At 38.8% G+C, this 22229-nt stretch overlaps 1 protein-coding gene across 36 annotated transcripts in view; it reads right to left on the bottom strand.

Moving 5' to 3' along the window:
* Window positions 1–22229, bottom strand: part of NRXN1 (neurexin 1) — a 722710-nt gene that overhangs the window by 128601 nt on the left and 571880 nt on the right. The gene's annotated exons all lie outside the window — the stretch shown is intronic.

Raw genomic sequence — 22229 nt, 5'->3', positions numbered from 1 at the left:
TTTTAACAAAGTCTTTTAGTGTCTATTAAAAATTTAACTTAAAGAATTCATGATTTTTTTTTTTGTACCCATGAAATCAATTCCATTCCTGAATAAGAATACTTATTAAATCGAGAAGAAAAAAAGAAAAGCATTGCACAATATGAGATTAGGGGCTTGTGCATAATAAGTGGTAATTCTATGTGAAATTTCACATCATTAGTACTGGCACATCCTTAAAAGTTAAAAAAAAAAACTTCTTAAAGTTTTTATACTACCAGATGAAATGCTATGAAACATTCCACTTTGTACCTCTTGGTCATTCATGTCAACCTTTACAGAACCAGCTTCACATCTTCCGCATAGCTGTTGTGTCTGCTCCCTATTTTTCTTACTGCCCTGGCACCACTCCCTGTAGTAAGCGTGTCCTGCAGCTCCTCGTCTCTGAAAGTCTTCCAAGCGAAGAACTTAGGAGTTCTTCCACTTTATTTTATCCTCTTTTTAAATACCTGACTTCATTTTCCAGTAGTGCTTGCATATTCCAGTTACAGTTGAGCAGCTGATGAACACCTTTGGAGAAAGCCCCTCAATGTTTTGGCACTACGTTATCACATCTTCAGCTATGATCCTTTTTAAAACAATAAAAGGACCACTCCCTCCTGAGATTTGCAGAATGACTCTGAAAATTATTGGTTTTATTTGCTTAGGTGCCTAAATGTTCTAAATATTCCTGGTTTTTTTTTCTGGCTGATTGTTTTAACATTTCTCTAGTTGCTGGTCCAACTTTTCCATGCCCGTAGGGTGTCAATAAGGGATCCACCTCATCCAGCGCATGCTCACCTTCTTTTGTCTCTCGTGTGAGTTGCAGAGCAGTCTCCCATGTTACCTTGGGAGTATAACTGTAGCTCTATTTTATTTCAACTGGTTCAAGTATGACTTAGAATAGATTTCACCCATTTTCTCCCATGGATGCAGTAGCTTATTTGCTTCACCTGTTTCATTCATATGATTACTCTCTTTATACAGAAATGTATACAAAGAAATATAACATTGTCCTGGCTCTAAAGCAATCTCCTCTTTTACTAATTTATGAAATGCAGAAAAGCAGCAAGTAATGATAATGCCATATGCGCCTTTTCACGGTACTTTCAAGAAATCAAAGGCTTTCACGACTTAGAAAAGCCAACTTATTTTACTGTGATTCATAATTATACTATTCATAACCTACACTTTACATACCTGCTTTCCTATTTGCTATATATATATATGCATATGCATATATTATTTTAGATCAAAAAATGACAAGAAAATAAAGCTACCTTTGGGTGAATAGGACAGATGCAGGCAAAATGAAGAAGAATAAAAGGCAAATATATCAGCAGCTTTTCCAAAATAAGAGAATGTGGTGCTTCAATGGTTACCAAGTTACCATTTGTAAATGGCCAGGTATTGGCAAGTGAAATGAACTTGAAGGCAGACCTTTAGCCTTCCTTGATACATATGTACTTTTTAGAGAAAAAAGCAAGTTTCCCTGACTTCTCTACGTTTGTACAGAAGTACTGTGCAGAGACACCAAACATGAAGCTGCAATACCAAAGAATAGCACCCTAATCATTGATAACATACTATAGTGATTTTTTTTTTTTACTCTAATATATTTGTGTAGCTGAGAACATTTAAAACTCCATTTTTAAAATATAAATGTCATCTTTTCACACTTCTTCACCACCTGTGGGCAATTATGTAACCTTCCATAAAACAAGGAAGCAAATCTGAATTTCAAGTTTAAGTCTTCCCTATTATTATATTCATATTTAAGTTTGACTTCTGAACATCACAGTAAACATCATATGGACTATAAGACCATTGTGCATAGCCCTTTAGAACCACAAAATAAAGTATGATGCAAAGACCTGACAGTACATGGGCCCAGACAGATGATGACACTATCACAAAGCAGTAAGTCACCAGGTATCAGCTGAGTTGCAGTAAGCACCTATGTATGTAGACAGTGATTTTTTTAAGCCCTTGCATAATCATGCAGTAGTTTGACTCACTCCTTCACTGCGACATAATGTAAGCCACATTATTCTTCATTTGTCATTGGTTAAGATCATGTGCAGATACAGTTATTGGGGACCAGCTGATGCACAGTAGCTTGTTGACACAACCTGATCTCAGCCCTGTGAGGCTTAACGTAATGGGCCTGTAGCCCATTAGAGAGAACCGCTCTTTAATTTCCCTTCTTTTTGGAGCAACATGGTAGTGCGGAAAGGGAAGAGACTGATAAAACTGAAGTATACTAAATTACTATTTCTGCTTTGACAGCCTGCATTGCATAGTGTAGCAGTAGAATTTTTCTTTTATCTCTTGTTCATTCATAATCATCTTAACATTATTCTTCTATCAGAATTAACACTATTCTTCCTATCAGAAACGGCCTCAAACAAATGCTGAATGAGAGGTTCTCTCTTTACCACATTGATGATGGGCACTATAGAAAAGTCTGTGCATTACTAAGTACCGCAGCAAGTCAACATTACTATTGAATTATACTGTCTTTGCTAGTGATCTGAAATAGCACAGCATTTCAGGCTCACAGTTCTAGGAGGTTATATTTGTCCACTAGCAGAGATGATAATTTCAGAGCTCCCCTGGTAAAAATCAACTCTGTACACAGGGCTTGTAGAAGTCCACCATACTGTTTATGGTTCTTAGCCTGTGTTTTATTTTTCTCAATCTCACCCAGTTGTGAGAGAACATATCAATGAAATCAATTCCTATTCCTACTGTGCCTTTATCTAGTCTGAACTGGGAAGGCCACAATAATAGAGTGGAAGCATGTAGGAGATGGAAGAGTCTCCAATATTATTTCCAAGAGAGGTCAGAAGAGAGGACACACCTTCAGGAGAAGAGTGAAACATTTCAAGAAGTTGCGCAAACACTGTTTTCTGTGTCTGGAAATTATTTTGGACTTCAGATTAGAAGGTGTTAAGAATACTGCTACAACCATCACATCACCACCACCAGTCCGTGGGACAGTGCAGTGCAGAGACCTCCGATTCACCTCCAGACAAGCTAGGTGACACTGAGCCTCAACCAGCAGCTCTTCAGAGAAGCTAAACTTTTGGTTTGGATGTGCTTTGCCCATGTAGCTCTCCTGTTTCTGAGGCCAGGGTGACTTTCTCTCCACAGTATCCACACAGGCAGATAAGCTCATTTGGTGTTACCTAAAGAACTCCTACACGTTACTGCAACATGCTGTGTAGGCTTTGCCTACAGTTTAACCTTTGCTTGTAGGAGTCCAAGCTCACAGGATAAGGATAAATATGTTAATGGCTTCAAAGCAGTTGGAAAAGAGAATGATATATACATGTTTAGCTCCAATCCTAAATTCCTAATGCGATTTAAAATGCTAGGAGTTTTGATTGCTTAGTGTAGGTGTGTGTGCATGCATGTGTATCTACCAATCATTTAAAAACACTTTTTCTTCAAAAGTACTGGCAGCTACTATTGCAATCTAGTAACTCTAGTGGAATATTTTCAAGCATGTTTTATGAATTGTGTACTCTAAACACTTCTACCTTGGCGGCTTTAACAAGCTTCTGATGAAGCATCGAGAATGCTGATGAACCCAAGAACAAAGCAAGAAATGTGAAATGCAAATCAAGCCAGCAGCTGACAGTGCAAATTGTTCCCTTTTGGACCCTAGTTCAGTGCTATTGATCTGCCAGCTCCAGATGCAGTAAAACCTATGCTAGTATTATATATATATATATATATATATATATATATTTATATCTCCAGAATAATGATATTTCCTACAGCATCAGCAAGGTTTTACTGCTCTCTGTAGTAATAATCCTGGAATCAGTCAAACATGAGCACGTGCGAATTTGGCACAACAGTAGTTTTAGAAGAGACCACAGACAACCTAAGCTCATAATACTTACAACCTTTAACCACTTCCACAGAAAAGTAATAATACTGTGACTCCCACAGATGAACAAATAGAAAAAAAAAATTCAAGCATGCCAGCTTGCATCTTACAGTGTCAGAACCTGAGGCACAACCTTCTGGTGAAGTTGATAACAAAGTCTTAGAACTAACTGATGGTTTACTTTGATTTTACTGAAGAATACATTTCTTGAGTTTTATTAAGAGTAAGATCATTTTCACTCAGATGTAATCAAAGGCTAATATACTATATTACAGAAATCTATGCAAAATAATTAAAATAACTTGTCGGTTTCTGAATCCTGTAAGGAAACACATATGTAAAAGTAGTACTGTTTGCTTCAGGAAGGGGAGGTTTTTATAATGGACAAAAGATACATCTGAACTCTAAAATTAATTGAGTAACTACGTATATTTTAGTCTAATAATCCATCAGTATTTCTTAACATATAGTATCTTCCAGAGGAAATGTTTTCCAGAAAGACACAGAAGATATAAAACATCTGGGAAGAGTTCTTCGAATTAATACATCTTTTATATTCCAGCAAAAGAACTTAACTTTCTGGATTAGGGTTTTAAAATTCATACTCTTAGGTATTACATAATTAACCTAATATCATAAAAGATTTTTTTTATATTTTTTGTTACGGTTTTTCTCTGTGAGAAGTGATAAAATATTAAAGCTAATTTTTACCAACAGTAACCAAATCTTTTTACATTTTAGTCAACTGCAGGACAGCACACTATAGGAACAGGCATTCTCCTGTCATCCCTCATCTTGAGTACTTACAGTCAGGTTTTGTGTCCATGAATTCAGAAAGGTAACCATTTTCAGGGATGGATTATAGTGTTCAGTATGTCAGCACTTGATATACTGTAGAAAATGTAGGAGGGGCTTGAAAATTCTATCAGAGCATTAGCAGGCAAAGTTATCAGTCATAGGTAGGCACTGTTAGCAAGGAAGCAAAGATTTTTGCTGATGTCTGATAGGGTGTATACACCTGGTATTCAATCTTTGATAGCCTGGCATCTGACAACCATGAAACTGTTTGGTTTCTCTTTCTTTTCCGAAAAGCAGGAAATACAAAGCTATTGTGGAGAAGAAAAAAAAAAAAAAAAAAAAAAAAAAAAAAAAAAAAAAAAAAAACCACACACAAAAACCCCAAAACCCAAACACACACCAAAAAAAAAAAAAAAAAAAACCAAAAAAAAACCCCCAAACAATCCAACCCACAACTTCTCCCTTTCCTGGTTGCCTAGCGAGGAGACTGAGCTATTCCCAGTGTTCCTTCCTGCCAGTTCTCACCATTTATTTGCAACTTCCCCAATATTTGCTTACTTCTTAAGTCCACAGCTCTGTAGACCTTAGGTTATAAGAAAATACCACTTTTCATTTTAAACCAAGCTCCGAGTTCTGATAATTGTACAGACAATGCTTAAAATCCAAAGCCCTTCAGGCTACTAGAAAGAACTGTAAATCATGTTAAATTCATGATATAAAACTAAATGCTTGATGTTTTTTCAACTGGAGGTCTGATGCTCTATGCAAGTGACACTGATTTCATTACTCTCATCTCAATCTGAGCAACATGCAAGTGGGCTCCCTCTCAATCCAGTATCCCAACAATTTTGACTACTTCTCATTCATCATTGGACCTGCCTCTGGAAAGATTTCTTCTCCTTTACTTGATTCTCAGCCTCCTGGTCTCCAAGGAAGTGGAACAAGAGGGATGAACTAACAATACTTACTTCCAAAATGCTCTGTAAGACTTTATCTACAGCTGACTAGTCTTTTTGAGCCTCCACTACACAGCATGCTTGCATTCAGGAAGCTTTTTCATGACTTGAAAGATATAATTCTTTGTCTTGAGTTGTGGCTGGAGTCTAAATGTGACCCTTGGATTTCTGTGAGAAGCATGGTCAGATCTGTGGTACCCATTTGCCCACACCAATTTGAAATGCGATCCTGGCAACAAGATGCTGCCTAACACTATGCTAAGCCACTATTCATACTATTCAGGGAGGAAAAATGTTGTCTGCAGAGCCACAAATGTTAACAGTATTTCCTACCGCACCTGTGCATGCGCACTTAAGTGCAAACCCAAGCACATCTTACTCATCTACACCAACATCCTTCTAGAAACAGTACAATGCACTTGAAAAATAGATCTATAATCATAAATATACAGCAACAAACCTTTTTTCCCGCTCCTCTAAGTTTAGGATCCTCAGTCAGGTGTTTCATGGATTTTATTAGAGATAGAGAGAGAATTTGCAACATATTTTGCTCTCATGTTTTACTCAGAAGCTCTATAAGATCATTTCATAAACCTCTTTGTGACCCCAGTTTCATGACATTAACTTATCTAGATTTTCTAAATCAATACAGAAATAATAAAAATTCATTGTTCAACAGATGCCCCTCGTTGACATATAAGAAATAGTACTGTCACTGTAACAATATTATGTATGCAAATACATACAGATGCTACCAGAGCTACTGCACTCTTAAATGTTACTCTATAAAAATTAAGCAGCTTCTTGCCTTAAATCATTGACCCTTAAAAGAAGTAAGTGAAATATGGGCCCACCATCACACTAATTTACAACTGAGCTGTACCTGAAAAAAAAAAATAAAACAAAAAACCCCAACAACAACAAAAAACCCAACCCAAACCAAACCAAACCAAAAAACAAAAAAAAACCAAAACAAACAAAAAAAAAAAAAAACAAAAAAACAAAAACCAAACAAACCACAACCAAAACTATTTAAGTGGCTTACTAAGTGGAAGAAGTGACACATGATTTAATTTTTTTTATGTCACAAAATGCCATATATGCAACCACATAATTAAAAGCCTGGAGAGAAGGTATCACAGAAGTGTTCACTGCCCCAGTATTTCAGGGTAGGAAGCAACTACTCTTTACTAATATGGAATAATGACTTGTATCACTTTCTGATTTAAAATAACTGTCCTCACAGTCTGCTTTAAGTGGTGGCATACCAATCGATTTATACATAAAGCTCATCAAGCAGAAAACGTAGAAATATTTATAAATCTACAGTTCTGGCTCTTCAGCTCTCAGACTGGTTTTCCTGTTTAGTTTTAAACATTGCAAGTCTCTCTGCTATATATCATAGCTGTATTATTTCAAGTTACTCTGATGATGAATTACTGAGGCAATACAATTACCCGAACAACCAGCCCCCCAAAATGCAATAGTTATAGAAGACATATGGTATAGAGCCCACAGCAGCAGCATACTGCATCTTATTATCCACTCAGCATCATTACTGCAGTACACAGAATTAAATTTTTCTGAGAAAATACGCAGTAAAGAACAATTTAAGAAGTCAGCCCTTATCATGGTACTTTCTGTCAAAACAGCATGTCACACAGAGATGTCTTGACCTTGCTAGTGTCTCACCAAGGATTCCCAGTTGCGGTGAGATGGTACGGATGGGTTGAAGAGACTACAGATGCTGTTATACCAAATGGAGCCTAATTTAAATGAAAATAAAGTATTTTAACTACTGGCCAAGGTAACTCACATGCCTTGACTTTGCTCTTGCACATTTATTTTCCACCTAGGCAGATACCTCTAAGCTTGTCTACCTGAAATATAGTATGCCCAGCCAGAGGAATGGCATATTCACGGGGAGCTCCAGCTACTCAAAAAAGGCAAACGCTGTTCCTCCCCATACATACATCAACATGTGTTTCCAGATGAGCACAGTGAGATTTGAAAATTAGTCTTGCCTTCCACTTTTTTATAGTGCTTATATACAGAGATGATTGAAATAGCATTCCTGGAACTCGGTAGAGTCATCCAAAGGTATAAAAATATTCCTAGAAAAAAAAAAAGAGTAGCACCTTCATATCAGTACAATCTAATCTGCACTGCAAATTCTGCTGGTTTAAGGGTATTGATTTCTGTGCTTAGAAAGGCTTCACATAACTCCTGATAATTTGCGTGTCTGAAACAAATCCAAAGTCAGAGTCAGGAGGAGGTATTACTGGGACCAGAAGTGAAGAATCAGCAAATTCTCAAGCAGGCTTTCATGCTAAATGATTAATAGCCATATGATCAACACACATGCTCATGAAAACACAAGTAATAAATTTTTGAGAATCTGGGTCAAAAGACTTTTCATATTAAAAACCTGTAGGAAATTATTAAAAACCAAAAATTATATTAGAAATAAAACAAACAAACAAAAAAAAACCCACCCAAACAAAGAAAAATATTGATTACTGATCTATGAGACCAATGTATGACTGACGTGAAAAGACCTCACCCAAGGAAACATAGCTATGGTATTACCAGACAGCAGAGCTACAACATGCCACAGGTTGCGCTTGGGCTCCCTGCAGAAAGGCAAGTCCTGCTTGTTGTCACATTTTCTGAGCAGCCTGATGGTTTCTGTCGCCAGCTTGCTTTCTCTTATCAAGTGTAGAGTCATCCTATGGCAAGCTTTAATACCATGTATAATTTTCTCAATAGTAGTAGTTTCCTTTATCTTACCTTTCTTCATCTTAAAGATCTTTCAGAATCAAAACCAATTTGACAATTTCCCTACGTGCTGTGCTGAGATACGCAGTGCTGAGATACGCAGTGCGGAGTAGCCTATTATCAATGCTACAACAGAGGATCTCACTTCTTTTGATCACTTAATGCTGCAGAGCATGTAAAAATTCTTACACTGAATACATGTAGCACATGAAGTGATCAAACAGCATTAGTTGACTGGACTGTGAAATCCAACTGGTAGCTGGAAGGGGAAAGCAAAATCTGATAGCTGCCTCTATATTCTCCTCTGCTACTGCTGGTAACAGCTGCCAAGGTTTGAATGACATTGCTTTGGCACCTTAAAAAACAAAACAAAACAAAAAAACACCTTGTAGAAGTGCCACAAAGTAATGAAAGGGCTGTGTACAGGAAATCATTAGTGTTCATAAACAGCCTCTACAAGGAAGAAATCTCTGAAGAAAGCATTGCAAAGTAGCATGACCACCTTCAACAGTATGCTCTTCAAAATGCAAGAAGCTTTCAAATAAACTTAACTGTATTTAGAAGAAACCTGCCAGATATTTGAAAAGGATAACCCTAAGCAAATGGGGCAAAAACAAAACAGAAGGTAACCCACATCAAGGGAGTTTTGCATATAACAGAGGTCAGTAGTGTCAGGCTCTGAATGCCTCTCCAAAGAAGGGCAGTCATGAATGCTGTTGTCTTCACTGGAATGATCAGCATCAGGCTTGAATGATGTCCAAATATACTATATGTGTTCATGGACACAATGGTATTTAAAAATCCCTAACTGTATATAAATACTTGCTTTACAACATGTAGAGCAACAGCCATTAACAGCCAAAATTGCAAAATGCATCATTATCTTCAAACTGCACAAGGGAATGGAACAATGTCATCCTTCTAGTTACAATTTTTTCACTTCTTATGTATGTTACAATAGACTTCTACTACTGTTGGAAATTACCACTTTGCAAATGGGGTTTGTTAGGCAACCAACAATCAACTTTTTAAGTCATTATTCTAACCTCACTGATAGCGTACTCCTGATTTCTGCCCTTACTTTCTCCTCCTTGTGTTTTTTATATACGTGGCAGGTATTTACCTCTGAAAGTTAAAAGGCAGAAGTAACTCCACTGAAGCCAAGGACATTTTAGAAATATTAACCTGGTAAAACCAGGGCACTTCTCATTAGATTTACTGGTCACTTTTTCAGAGCTTCTTCCTCTTACCTCTATTCTCACATATTTCAGTGTGGAAAAGATGCGACGGCAACATATTTGAGAGACAGCTGATGCAAATGATGTGCTTTTACTATTTTTTATTAAAATTCTGGGTTTACTAAGATCAGGGTTTTCCTAAAAATTGCTTAGTAGAAACCAGGCATATACCTTTTCTCATTTTCATACTTCTACAGCTTTAATGTTAGTGAGGGACTATTTGAAAAGGAGAAAAAAAAAAAAAAAAAAAAAAAGGAGGTGACGGGACTTCACACACCAGAAGACCCCCACTATAAATAGCTGCCCTACAAATATACCCCCCTCCACATAGCTCAGCCACTCCAAAATACAACCCAGCTGGCTGGCATATCTATGCCTTGTGACATACAGATCTTTGATTACTTGAAGGCTGTGAATAGCTTTGCTGGTATTTGGTCAGATAAGCCTTTGCAAATACATCAAGGTGGCAGGGAATAGAATGGGCATCTCTGAAAGGGAAAGGGCGAAATAAATAAAAAAAAGGCACAGTCTCTGAGAAGGGATTCATGGACCTGTTGGATCAAGTCCCACTCTTAAGACTTCCTAAAAGCATAGCAGGGGAAAAACTCCGCATCTTCAATAGCCTTCTAGATAGCTTATGCTTGAAAAGCCTTGTTCCGTGCAGCAGATAACCCAATGTCTTGCTGACTTTGCTAGCATCACAGAGGTGAAGTTTCCACATGGGTGAACTAACCACTCTTCAGCAATTTATTCAAGAGCATTAGACTCAAAATGGCTTTAGTATAGGATCAGGCAAGGTAGGGGTGTGTGCATGTATGTGTGGCTGTGCACACACACAGCCTTTCAGACATTCTCTTGCACTAAATGTGATAACTTTAGGGCTATAAAAAGCAAACCTTATTTCTTTTTCTTATTTTTCCAAATTGTTCTCTGCCCACAAATATTCTTATTAAGCAGTAACATCATTAGAGGACATCATGCACAAATTTTTTCACTTGAAGTGAAGCTAGATTTTTGCTACTTCTGCTTTGCCAGTGCAACTGCTAACAGATTTCTTGGCCTGCTCACCATTGCAAAGGGCATTATGATTGACAGATCTCCCCAGTAAGCATTCTACCATTTCCTCTTTCAACTCTGCACGTCCTGCAGACTGTTCAGGCAGAGCTTCCTGCAAGTACCATGCCCATCCTCTGTGAAGAAACTTCACAAACTCCAGCATACAGAACATACCACAAACAAGGAATCCAGTGGAGCTTCTCTTCTACTAAGCGCCATTTCTTATATTACAGGAGGACTTAATTTGCCTCCTAGATAATTGCAATTATTTTCTGTGTTGCATCCCACACTCAGAAACTAAGCTTGAAGTAGAGAGAGACAGATACTGACAATGAAAACCTTTTCCACCTTCTTTCACCAATATGAATACATCATGATCTATATGCATGCAGATGCCTCTGTGTGTGTATGACTGCATATCTATATGTTTTATGAATGCATGCATATGTATATATGAATGATGAGGTAAGACAGAACATCCTACTGCACAGACTCCATATAGAGGGATAAGAATATAAAACATAATGAATATTTGCCATTACTGCTTAGGGAAAAGGTGTTCAGGCACTAAAATAATGAGCAGAGTAGGACAACCATGGTAAACTGGATTCTATAGGAATGATAATTTTAAATCATATCATTTGTAATCACCTCAAAGCAGAGATAGGTGACATGCTTTTTTTCTTTATAAGCAACAAATTACAAAAGGTTGAGGTTTGAAGAAGATGTACATTCTTAAGCTTTGCAGTTTTGTTCTTTGACTAATTTAACTAATGCTGTTTTAATTTAAAATGTCTTCAGTGTATCAGTTTCCGTGCTGATGGATGCTTGCCTCCTGCAGAATACTATCAATTAAGAGACTTATTCTAACCATAAAAGTAAAATAATGCTCTGTTTATTGTTAACAGAGAAACTAAGCTATAATAAGGATTCCTGATTAATTACTTATCAAGGAGAATCGACCTTAATTAGGGTCAACTTCTATGGCAGACAGTTTAATTTATTCTTTAATTTCTGTGTGTGAACACATTTCTCTGTGTAGAACAATTGATTCACAGCTCAGTTCAAACTCTTCATAATTGTATTTTTATTTTTTAAGGGAAAAATAAATAAAAATGGTATCTTTTGAAACTAGTATATCTGCTGTTTTGAGTAAGAACCAACCACCTTAAGTAACTCAAATTAATGTTTCCTGGTTTTACTTCTGTTGCCCTGATGAAACAATTCTTGCAGAGACAGCACTACTCGTGGGATCTGGGCAGTTCTCAGACCCCTCAGTATCATTAAACTACCTACTTCAGTGAAACGTATCAGTGCAAGAGTGGGGGTGCATCTCCAGACAGATCAATATTCAGACAATGGGGCTATGCTGCATTACCCCTGCAGTGTCCTTCTCCCACTGTTTAAGGGGAACAATTTTAAATCAGTTTGGATAAGTTGACACAGCTAATTATCATGCCTTTGACTGAAGCACAGATAGCTCTAACTTTGTTCTCTGCAGATGCAACAAGTAAGAAACAGTAAACTAAAATATTGTGCAATGTATCTACTTAAATACCTAGGGATGTGCATGTTCCATAGTCATTAGTGAGACTGATATATAGCATAGACAACCCCAGGTACGCATATATGAGGAGCACCTATGGCATTCGAGAAAAATCAGGCTGCCAAACCTATCTAAATAGCTGGGTAAAAACACAGGAAATCTTGTGCTGAGATGTGTGCTGTCACAGCTAGATATCTATCTATGTATACCCTAAGGGAGGGTAGCTGGATTGTGTTCCTTCTCATGTATCCTCATAACAATTATTTCAAAAGATTAATTTCCTCCAGAAGGAAAGAAATAACTCTTCCCAGCTGACATACAGCTGAAATTATTGCATTTGTGAAGGTATCATGATTCATGGTTTGAAACTACAAAACTCTCGTTGCTTACTATATTTACCTTTATGCACTTATTAGTATTGATGTTGAGTAAGAAAAGGTTCTAGCTTGACTCTTCATAACTAAGATGGATAAAAATAGGAAAAAATAGATGTGTTTTCCTCGTGAACGATTGGTTTGTTCTAAAAATTAATGAAACACAACATGAAGCCTCAGGATAGAACTGATACAGAGATGGCCTATGATCCACTAGAGAGGGTTGCTTTGAACACTATACAAAAATAAATAAATGGGGGAAAAAATCAATAATCAGCTATAAAGCACTTAATACTTCCACAGTTTTCTAATAATGGAATACACCCAAAGTCTAGTACATTGAGGTAAAACTTCCATATCCAGCATCTAACTTCTTTGTCTTTACTATTCCTGTTGGGCAATGGACTTAAGTTTTGTTTGATACAGAATCACACAAAAAGTGTGGGGAGCAGTGCAGCAGGAGTGGCCTTTAACCTACAAGATTTAGTTTGTGATTTGTAATCTCAGAAATTTTTTTTCTGGCCGCTTATAATCTGTTCATTATAAATCTACAATATGAGCTAGATTCCAACTACTAGTGAAACCCTTTTACATCATGCTTATAGCCTAAAAAAGCCACTAAACCAGAAAAAAACCCCGCTGGGCAGCTCTTAACTCAGACAGATTTAAACCTGGTTTAGGAAACACTATACTCTCATCCTGCGCCATGCCATTTCAGGCTGGAATACTTTCCTCTCCAGTGATTCCTTTCATTCCCACTCTGCAATTCCCACCACCAGCCTCCACAATCATTCGCAAAGCAGAAGGAAATCCTAAATGCTATTTCTATACAGTCTCCTGCTTTTTCCCACCCTAGATTTCCTGGCAAAGGTGAAGTTTTTGGGTTTCCTTAGTTCCCCTTTCTGTGGCACAGCCTGACAAAATAGTGATCCCCACTCCACATCTGCCTTGTTCCTGGAGAAAAAGCCATATAAAAGGGAACTGTAACACGAAGGATCGGCTCAGCAGAGCAGGACAGTGACTTCAGGGATCTCTGAGGACACATTAATGATTAAAATATCAACACACTAGTGTTATAACACGTTCCACATAGCCTGTTCCTAAAGAGGTTTCCTATGAATCAGTGACATTAGAATACGAAATTAAGGTTTACTCTTTACCTGTCCTCCTTCTTTTCTATATATCTTGTAATCCACGTACCATCCCCCCACTCCTCAAAGCACCTCCAAATATATTTCCCAAAGAGAATATGGTAAAACTTGTGGACATAAAAAGTACTATGCATAACAACTGTTTTTCTGTCCCCCTTGGGCAATCCTTTTAGGAATATTATGTTGGTAATAATTTGTTTTGCTTTAAAATTCATGTAAGTGCAAAATAACAAATGCAAACATGGAGAAAATAATGCAGAAATGTGTATTAAATGATTGTACAGACTTCCAAAATAGTTTTGTATTATGTAGACTTAGAAGAACAATTCAGTGTAGATATTAGCTGCAAAAAAAATAGTATTTTATACCTTCTTGCTTCCACCAGAATAGCTTCAACAAACAGTTCTAACCAATCCAGTGAGCCAAATCATAAAGCTTCAGGCAGTCATGAAAAACTATTGATTTTTTTTTTTTTTTAACCTTTCTTCAGCTGTAAATTTCTATTGATATGTGACAAAAATGTTGTAAGTGGCATTTGCTAGTATAGCCATTGTGGGAAAAGCCAAGATTGCAACTTCTCTGGTTAAGCTGCTTGGAAGTTTAGTGTGGTCAGCTTCAGACTGCTCCAGCTGATCTTGGATCAAATAAAACACATACATTTGTTTCCCAATAGCACTAATCAAAACTAAGGTTTTCAGGTTTTGCTGAAAAGAAAATTACAGCAAGAAGAAATGGGCTGGATATTTCTTTTTATTGCTGGGAAACAGAGTCCTAACAATCAACTATATGGATTTATTTTATTTTTTGAAGTTAGCTCATCTATCCCATCTTGATATACAACTGTTACTTCCTTCCTCCCACCTGACCAGCGCTCAGAGCTAAGGACATGTGATCCCTGCTTGCATTGATCAGTGTATCTTCATTCCCAACAAGCAATGACATTTCAAGAGCCAAGGCTTAGGACATATTAAGAAAGGATAATGTAAGGCTGAACTACGTGCTGCCCCTTCCTTCTCTAAACATCATCTTATTTATTTTCCCTCCTCCTGACAGTGGAAAAAAAAGAGCTCATTCCCATGGGAGCTTGAGTCCTCTATTCACTATCAGGTGGACAACCCATCAGTCAATCTCTTCCAGTGCCTTTGGGATGACACCAACCTTTTCAGGTTGAAGGTGTCAGCAACACAGGTTGGGCCACTCTCTCCTGCAATCAATAGAGATAAAGATAAAACTTTCAACAGTGACTAGGTTACTCAACTGCAAAGCTGCCAGCAGCTGGTGCTGCATACAACACTGCAACCTAACTGAACTACTCTTATTCATGTGAGCTAGATTAGTTTGATTACATCCCATAATATATTCACATTTCTGGCTAGCTATACTGTGGCTTGCACTCAGTCTCTCACCTTAAATATGCTGTTGAGAAGACAAGGGTTGGGGAGGTCCCAGGAGCACATACTGATCATAGTTTCGAAAACTATAAGGAGGGAAAGGTGGGTAAATATTTGCTTCCCATGTTACAAAATGAGCTATTGAAATAGTATTATCTGGGTTTCCAACCAACTGCAGCAAAATATAAAAGGGCTATACATTTGACCAGTGCCTGATAATTCAGACATTCAATGCATGAGAGTGAATCAAGTCTGGGTAGAGCCACACAACAACTAAAAGGATAAAACCCATTCACTGCAATTCAAATGTTAGATGATCTCCTTCCAGGCCTTCATGTTGGAGCCCAACACCTAAAAGAGAATAGAGAGGGGAAGCTCCAAAGACACCCTGAGCTTTGTACTGCTCTCCCCAATGCCTGGAGAGGCTGCATATTACTCCATTTTCCAGGTGCTGCTTGCACAACTTTCTACAGGTGGAAAGGACCAAATCCCATGTTTAATTTAATATTGTAATTCTTGGAATCAACTGTAGCACAGTTTTTTTCCACCTTTCACAGTCATTGACTGGCGAGTTCCTCAAGGTTTGTTACCCACAGCAAAGCAGTGGAACACAGTGATGAAAGGGCTAGCAGAGGAGAGTGCACTGCTATGACTTGCCCCCTATCACTGGCCTCACTGCTTTGACCTATGCTTCACATTACAAATACATAATGACATTGTGTATTAAAAAACAAAAACAAACAAACAAACATAAAAAAAACAAAACAAAACACACAAAACTTCTCAGTCTTCCGCTATATTATTGCTGGCATCCTGTTACAGCTTCTGTAGACCAGCAAACTGCTGGTATTTATTATTAAATGAAACTGAACCTCAAACTCTCACGGAAAAAAACAGATAGGATGTATATGATGTACTTGCCTGCACCTGCCAACACTTGTCTCACTGTTGTAGAGGATACAGAAAAAAGCAAGAAAGTCTCAGGGTTAGGAGATTCCCAGCTTAATACTTTTTAGTGCCATAGACTACCAGAGTAATTTCAGTATCTCTTTGCTTTGCTTCATCTTCTGTATTCTATGGGAATAACATCTATGATGCCAGGAAAGATGCGAGGACATGGTGCTGTTCCCAAAAATATGATAATGAAATCCACAGACATTGGCAAGAACATGAAGATCTTTCAATCACACATCTTGGTCTGCAAAGTGCAAGTCAGGACACTTGGAAAAGAGGTGATATTTTGTGTGCCTTTGCACTTTTTCCTTTTATGCATCATAATCCTAAGTCTTTTCTAAATGAAACTTAAGGCAAGGCAAAGTGTATATATTGATTAATTTTGTTCATATTACATCTGAAAAACATTTCTGCCATGTCCTCTTTGAGATGTTATTTTTAGAGTTGAGGTATGAACATATTTAGATGAAGGGGAAAATACACAGAAGAAATGGCATCTGCAAACACATTTCCTGATTAGATCTTAGCAGAGTCCTGCCTGTCTTATTGCTGCGGATAAATATGGGGCAGTAAATGCCTTCCGTACTAACTCATTCTTGTGCTCTCTATCCCTGTCTTCTTTAGAAGTCAATAATAGGGTTCATAGGTATGAATTGGTTTTATTTTTTTATTCCTCAGCTATAAGTATAGGCCATAACTCCAGGCACAAAACCCCCTACTGTGCAAGGGGAAAAAAATTAAATCAAAAGCTCACTGTTTTATATAAGAACCACCTTAATAATCTCCTGAACAAGTGTATGGCTTTAGGGAGCTACATAAAACAGTGAACAAAAAGATGTGGAAAGGTGCATTTGATCCCTGTCCTCTTGTTTGTGTTTCAAAAAAGGTAAAATTGTCTCTGTCAAGAAGACACAGAGGTTACAAGAGGAAAGTATCATGGAAATCTGAAGTAATCCAAGCTTAAAAATACCTTGTTAGTAGAAATGGAATCCAAAACAAAACTTTGAGGATTTACATCCCTCAGTAAGAAGTTATATTACTCCCATACCTTAACTTATTCACTGTATGTACTTGGTTTGGTAAAAATAAACATTTTGCTGGCTTTTTTTTTGTTGTTGTTGTTGTTCAGAATATGGGTATGCACTGAAAAATAAAGAAGGCCCAATATTTCAAGCTGCGGAATATTAAGAGCTTTGTTAGCAAAAAAGAGAGCATGTGAAGAAGCAACAATCAGCTTTATGACAGGCACTTCATTAACCCACATACTCTATCATTTGCTCACCGAACTATCTGCTCTTCCTCTCCTCTCAGCAGGAACATAAATAGCAAAGACTATCACGGGCTGTTATGCTACTAGAAGACTGTTAATCTTACCAAATATACCACAGAGCATTTACTGCTACATATTTATTTATTTAGATTTAGAGCGTGATTAAAGAGAAAACAAAAACTATATATCTTGAAGATCCATCTCAACCAATACCTAAATTGCAGCACTACGCTTCAATAAAACTCAACTGAGCCGGAGAATTTAAAGAAACCAAGTGCTCTAGCCCTGCCAGCAATTTCTGCACATATTATCAAGGTACTATCAAAAAATGTGCTGCCAAGGAAATACCAAACAGCATTGCAGATGGGACCAAGATGCATGGAGTGGAAAGAGGAGATGGAGAGGGACCAGCAGAGCTCCTCCCTCCCATGCAGCGGACAGGGAAGTTTGGGTCTGAGGGAGGGGATGACAAAGGAAGAGCTAAGACAAGTCCACATGGCACAGCTCCCAAGAGACGGGTCTGCAGGCACAAGGAGCAGGGCTTGACATAAGTTTTAGTTTGAAATCCAGCTGTGAATTTAACAGCCAGTTCTATCCACTGGACTGAACACCTTCATCAAGACCACACATAGTCTCCCTCTCCACAAATAAGATCTTTGCAATATGCTGGGACAGTAAGACAACTTTCTACCAGGGAGAGGGGACAGTTGGTTAGAGGGGAGTGCAGCTATGTCCATACAAGAGGTAGAGAGTTGGGAAACAAAATAATTAACACTAAAAGAATGCTGTTATTCAACTGAAAGAATAAAGGGCAATCAGTGGTGCAATCTCTGCTTTTTTTCCCCCGTATTTATTTGTTATGGGCCTGAGCCAATGTTCCTCACAGTGGGAGATTTTTGATGGCCTTCAGTAGGCTTTGATGAGGCCCATATTTGCTCATTTGCACAATGTATTTATCTGTACCCCCGACTGCGTTGATCAGCATGTAGCGGCAAAGTCCGCTGAATGCTTTAAATAAACCCCCCACTTATTAAACAGTTCTAAGCTCACATTGAAAAAGCTTTATATAGTCAACATTACCTGAGTCATTCCTCTGGGAGAATTATGGACTGGATGTTGAGAAGACATTTCCAAAGTACTTAAAAGACTATTAATGGAAGCTGTGCTCCTAAGTTATTAAATGCTTTTGAAAGCACCAGACAAAACACAGCTCAGCAATAGGAATCACCAGCTAAACATTTCTGTTATGCTTATTGCAAAAACAAGAAGATATAATCAAATTCAGCAAAAATGAAAGGTTTACGCGTTTACACCAGCAAACAACTGATTAAAGTATTATGCCGCAGAATTATGTCTGTAGCATCATCTATTCACATGAGCTCAAATACCTCCATTAAGACCACTGTATTTTCACAGCTGCAGTATGCCAGAGGGCTTTATGAACTCTCAGTTTATTCCTCAAGTCCTCCTAACCTTATAAATACAGCCTAGTGTTCAGGACACAACTCCGTGGCAACCTGAAGAACAGAAACATGGAGTGATGTCTTAGGCTGACTCTCCTAAAAGCCCACCCTGCAACCAGGATGCCACCCTAGATTTCCTGCTCCCGTGTGGGGAGGCTACAGAGTATGAAATCCTGGTCTGTGACTAGGACTGTGTGAGCCATAGCACCACCAGAATCATAAAATCACAGAATGGTTTGGGTTGGAAGAAACCTTAAAGATCATCTAGTTCCAACCCCCCTGCCACGGGCAGGGCCCCCTTCCCCCAGCCCAGGCTGCTCAAAGCCCCGTCCAACCTGGCCTTGAGCCCTTCCAGGGAGGGGGCAGCCACAGCTGCTCTGGGCAATCTGTGCCGGTGCCTCAACACCCTCACGGTAAAGAATTTCTTCCTAATATCTAATCTAAATCTACCCTCTTCCACTTTAAGACCGCTACCCTTCGTCCTATCACTACACCCCCTGATAAAGGGTCCCTCCTCATCTTTCCTGTAGCCCCCTTTAAGTACCAGAAGGCCGCTATAAGGTCTCCTTGAAGCCTTCTCTTCTCCGGGCTGAACAGCCCCAACTCTCTCAGCCTGTCCTCAGAAGTGAGGTGCTCCAGCACCCTGCTTATCTTAGTGGCCTTCTCTGGATCCTCTCTAACAAGTCCATGTCTTCCTTATGTTGGGGACCCAGAGTTGGACACATCACTGCAGGTGGGGTCTCACGAGAGCAGAGGGAGAGAATCCCCTCCCTCGACCTGCTGGCCACGCTTCTCTTGATGGAGCCCAGGACACGGTTGGCTTTCTGGGCTGCGAGCACACACTGCTGGCTCACAGTCAGTTTTCCACCCACTAACACCCCCGAGTCCTTCTCGGCAGGGCTGCTCTCAATCCACTCTTCACCCAGCCTGTATCTGTGTATGGAATGGCCTCAACCCAGGGGCAGAACCTTGCACTTGGCCTTGTTGGACTTCATGAGGTTTGCCCGGGCCCACCTCTCCAGCCTGTCCAGGTCCCTCTGGATGCATCCCTGCCCTCCAGCGTGTCACCCACCACACAGCTGGGTGTCAGTGAACTTGATGAGGATGCGCTCAGTCCCACTGTCCACATCACCAACAAAGATTTTAAACAGCACGGGTCCCAACACCAACCCCTGAAGATTACCACTTGTCACTCAGACATCGAGTTATTGACTTCAACTCTTTGAGTATGACCACAGAGCCAATTCCTCATCCACCAAGTGGTCCCTCCATCAAATCCATGTCTCTTCAATTTAGAGACAAGGATGTCATACAGAGCAGTGTGAAATGCTTTGCACAAGGCCAGGTCGATGATGTCAGTTGCTCTTCCCTTATCCACCAGTGCTGTGACCCTGTTGTAGAAGGCCACCAAATTAATCAGGCACAATTTGCCCTTAGTGAAGCCATGTCAGACGTCACCAATCACCTCCTTATTTGCCATGTGCCCTAGCATAGTTTCCCTATCACTAGGACATTTGTTATTTTGTAACATAAATTTAAATAGTTTTATTTCATTACACTGACCAAAATAACATTTAGTTTTTCAATTGTCAAGTCTGCCCTTGGTTAAACACCTTTCCTGAAATAAAATTGCTTATTTCAGAACTACTTTTTCATGAAAGAGACTTATTTCGAAGGCAGATTATTCTCTGATGTATAAGCATTTTAATCCCCAAAAAGAAGTCTGTCAGAAAATTTATAATTTTTTTTTTTTCCTAATTAAGCACATTTGCAGTTGGAATGCATCAAGCTGGCAATGCTGGTTTCACCTCATTAGGAAGTGCAAATCCTTTATGCATTACTGTTCACCAGGGTTCAATTTTAAATCACTGGTACAAGAGCCAGGGAGTTGTTAGGCTAGAGAGACAAGGCTTGTAGGGAGAGGAAATCTCTTCCCACTAGACCAACCAAGAAGGACAAACTTTCATACTGACAAGCCCCTGATTAGGTATGAGCATCAAAAAGCAGTGAAATTTGCTCTCCATATAAATTTTGCCTTTTCTGTAGCTTTACGTGTGCTGACTGTACCATCATTGTTACAGAGTTCCTGTGAGGCCTTTCATTTGTAAAAGTCTTTTCTTCCACTAATTCCATTAAAAAGAAAGTTTCATACGTGAATATTTGACTGACACATTATTAGAAAAAGTATGAAAAAAGCACTAGTGTCGCATTAGGTTCCACTGCTGCAGCCATCATCTTTCCCAGTATATCTCTGTATCTTCTCAACACAGTGAAAAGGCAAAAGGAGAGAAAAGTCTATGCTCATTAGGAAGAAAAATGGAAGCAGCTCTTCCGAGCACCCCATCTGCTGCCATCATGTCAGAGATATCACATTTTACTGCTGTCACCAGCAGGTGCATGCAATTAGGTGACAGCAAAATGAACTATGGCTTCCCAGTGACTGTTTTAAGCAGATTTCAGACTGTTGGCAAGTGCATGATAACAGACTACGGGCATTTGCCTCTGAATAATTCCTGGAATTCGCATGAAAAATGTACAGGTGATTCATTTTGTTGTAGAAGACTACTGGAAGAAGCAATAGAGACAGCAACTGCAATGAAGCAGAGGATGACAGAGGGCATGGGACAGGCTAATTCAGAGTTTAGTGGTTATTATGAAAACAGCTAGGGCCAGTCTGCTCAATTCTGTTCTAATTTACAGTAATATAACAGGACAATCAAGCCCAAAACAAATACTTAGAAATATGGTATGTTGAAGAACTAGGGATAGAGCTTGGATTTTTTTCTACTAATTTCAACTAAATATATCATTACTGCTCAAAATTGGTGGCTAAGTAACAGAATGGTTAATGCTCAATGAAATGTCACCAATTTTCATGCGAGTGGAAAAACATAATGCAAGGTTGACTCAGTTTGGATCATCAATTCTGTGTAAGTCATTAAAAAAGTAACAGCTAAAAAGTCTTTTCCATGCACAGCTGAGCAAGCAAGGAAGGTATTCCTGCGGGAACATCTCCGAATCAAAGTCTACAGGGAAGGAATTCATACTGCTGGTGACTATTCAATACACAGCTCTGCTGTGCAACATGAAGGGGCAAAAAATAGCTGTAAAGGTGAAAATGTTCTTCCAACCAAAAGCTCCTTTCTGAGGGTTGGGTTTTTCCTTTGTACTTAATCCCCTGTGTTTACAGGACTCTATTCACACTTGCTGGGGAGGATTCTTTCCTTCCTTATCTGAATGTGACAATGAATAAAAGTACCTTCTCTTCTGTTATCTAAGGTGACAATGGAGAATTGCAGTCTTGCCAGGGGCCGTGGGATGTCTTTGCAGTGCTC

Source organism: Tyto alba, unplaced genomic scaffold, assembly GCF_018691265.1.
Source record: "Tyto alba isolate M040663 unplaced genomic scaffold, T.alba_DEE_v4.0 Super-Scaffold_16, whole genome shotgun sequence".
Taxonomy (NCBI): Eukaryota; Metazoa; Chordata; class Aves; order Strigiformes; family Tytonidae; genus Tyto; species Tyto alba.
The sequence above is the reverse complement of the archived record's forward strand: the minus strand, read 5'-3'. Positions and strand labels throughout refer to the sequence as shown.